This window comes from Mirounga angustirostris, unplaced genomic scaffold, assembly GCF_029215605.1.
Source record: "Mirounga angustirostris isolate CCGP_5_RB_7025 unplaced genomic scaffold, mMirAng1.0.hap1 SCAF_5, whole genome shotgun sequence".
Classification (NCBI taxonomy): Eukaryota; Metazoa; Chordata; class Mammalia; order Carnivora; family Phocidae; genus Mirounga; species Mirounga angustirostris.
This window is the reverse complement of record NW_026991713.1, coordinates 58733164-58735981: the sequence shown is the minus strand read 5'-3', so window position 1 is coordinate 58735981 and position 2818 is coordinate 58733164. Positions and strand designations below refer to the sequence as shown.

The following is a 2818-nucleotide window of genomic DNA, read 5'->3' as shown; positions in this document are numbered from 1 at the left end:
TGTTAGAATAAACTACATTTTAAAATTGTAAGGAAAGAAAAACTATATATACAAAAATAAAATTAAATACAATAAAAGGATAGAATCTATGTGTAAAATTGAAAATTTAAAAAGATTTTTTTAAAAACTTGATAAAATAAGAAATTGGTTGAAAAGGGAAGGAGAGGAAAAAAATTAAAATTGAAAGACTAAAGAACTATGGGGGGAAAAAAACCCATAAATTCTATATACTGTTTTCCCCTAGCACTGGAGTTTTGCAGTTCTCTATGATCTGTAAACTTGGTCTTAGCTGGATGTTCTTGCTGATCTTCCAGGGAGGAGGGACCTGTTGCACTGATTCTCTGGTGTCTTTGCCCCGGTCTCAACTGCAGGGCGCTTGCCAGGGGGTCAGGCTAAGTAATCTGCTCTGGATTCCTCTATGTGGCTTTTGTTTTCTGAACACTTTCCCTGCTGCTCTAGAGGATGAGAATGAAAATGGCAGCCTCTCTGTCTCCAGCCCCAGAGCCGAAAGCATAGGGCCCCACTCCTCAGTGTGTCCTAAAGGAAAAGCAGTCAATCACTCCTGTCTCCCTGGTATCCATCCGTGCTCACCCAGCCCTTGACTCAGTGTTTCTATCTCTGACACACAACCCTGTTTTGAGTCTCCAAACCCTACAGACTCCTGCAACTCGCACCCACACAGTCCTTCTGGGGGAGGAAGGCAGATCTCACCTCAGTTCTGCCACTTCCTGGGCCCCTGCTTGGAGAGCAGTTGGTGACTATGCTGCAGTTCATGGTATAAAAACAACCCCAAGCTGACAGCCCACTCCTGCACTCACTGATTGCAGCCAGCTTCCCTGCTCCAATGCCTGGGAACTCTGCCTCAATCAAGCACCCCAGGTCTTCCTGTGACACCAGGGACACTGAGACCACACTGTCCCACCTAGGATTTCTCCCCATATCACCACCTGAGCACCTTTCAGGCAGGGACATCCCTCAATGGGGCAAACTTCTACAAGTTCTGAACCTGTGCTCTGCTCCTATATCGCTTTCCAGTAGCCAGCTGACAAAGGCTCCTTCCCCCCATGGTTTATCTTCCCATAGATCGCCTCAGATTCACTTCTCTGCACCTCCTACCTTGCAGAAATCAGCCACTTTTCTATTTGTGGAGTTGCAGCTATTCTTTTCTTAGATCTCCAATTGAATTCACAGGTGTTCAGAATGATTTAATAGCTATCTAGCTCAATTCCTGGGACCAGACACAACTAAGGTCACCTACTCCTCCACCATCTTGGGCTACCTACAATACAGTACTATTAACTGTAGGCAAAATGTAGTGCAGGAAACAATGTTCATCTTCAACAACTTCAGAACTTCAGAACTTATTTAACTTATTTATCATACAGAACTGAACTCCTACTAGCTAACAGCAATTCCCCATTGCCCACCTTGCTCCATCCTAAGGCAGCCACTTTTCTACTCTCCACTTCCATGAGTTAGACTAATTTTAACACCTCATATAAGTGGAATTATGCAATTTTTGGTCTTCTGTGACTGACTTATTTCACTTAACCTAAAGTCCCCCAGACTCATCAATGCTGTCACATATCTTCAAAAAAAGAAAAAGGAGAGAGAGGGAAATGAACAACCACACAATGATCAGACTTTGCCCTGCTGAGCCTTTCTGATGATCCTGATCTTCTGGTTTTGATTTTACCTTTTTTATTTATCACATACATATTATGTGTCACTGGCAACCTGGTTATCATTACTCTAGCCTTGGTAGACTTTCATCTACAGATGCCTATGTGTTTCTTAGCTAAAACTTCTCTATCTTAGAAATCTCATTTACGAATGTATATATTCATAGATTTCTGGGGACAATCATCACCAAGGATAAAATCATTTCTCATAACAATTGTATAGTCCAACAATTTTTCCATATTTTCATGGAGGTCAATGAATTTCCCATTCTAATTGCCAGGTCCCTTGACCACTCTTTTGCCACTCTTAATGACCCCTTCATTACACCACCATCATAAACAGGAAACTATGCATCTTGTTTGTGCTCTATGCATGGGTGGGCAGGTTCCTGACCATTTCCCCATGCCTTATGCTTCTGCTCCAGCTGGATGTGTGCATCCAATGTCATGGATAACTTTGCCTGTGCCTATCTTTTGCTTGTACAACTATCTTCTCAGATATATGGTTCCTAGAAGTAATTGGTTTTTACTTTGTTTGGGTTACTTTGTACTTTGGCATTTGTGATTTTGTCCTAATATACATCACATCTGCCAGTGAGAGAAAAAAGTTTTACTCCACTTATATTTCTCACATGATTGCCATTTCCATTTCCATATATGCTAATTACTCAGCAGGGGGGGAAAAGACTTCATTGACTAAAGTAGCTATTCTCAATAACTCTGTTGCCCCCATGTTGAACTCCTTCATTTACCCCCTAAGGAATCAGAAAGACACAAACCTTCAAAGGTTTGCTCCTTAAAGTATTGTCTCATACAAAGAAATCAAAGTTCTGATTAGTATGAACTAACATTATCATGAAGATTTAACAAGAGAAAAATGAAATTTTAAACTTCTAATCTGCTGTCTTCCTACATCCATGTCACAGCTACAGGAAATGCTGAGCTCATTTGCTAAACATTATTATATCATGAAAGTGGCTGAGTTGTATCCTCATTTAAAGTATCTGTAGGTTCCATGTAAGTGATTTATAATTGTGAATATAAAACCAGGGGTTATGGAACATAAATCATTTTCCTTAGTAGTATAAATAATAAAAATATTTTATCAAAAACACTAATTCCAAAAGATATATACC

The 2818-nt window shown here is 40.3% G+C and overlaps 1 pseudogene; it reads left to right on the top strand.

Moving 5' to 3' along the window:
* The first annotated feature begins 1619 nt into the window (after positions 1-1619).
* Positions 1620-2516, top strand: LOC123838696 (olfactory receptor 6C3-like; annotated as a pseudogene).
* The last annotated feature ends 302 nt before the right edge of the window (positions 2517-2818 follow it).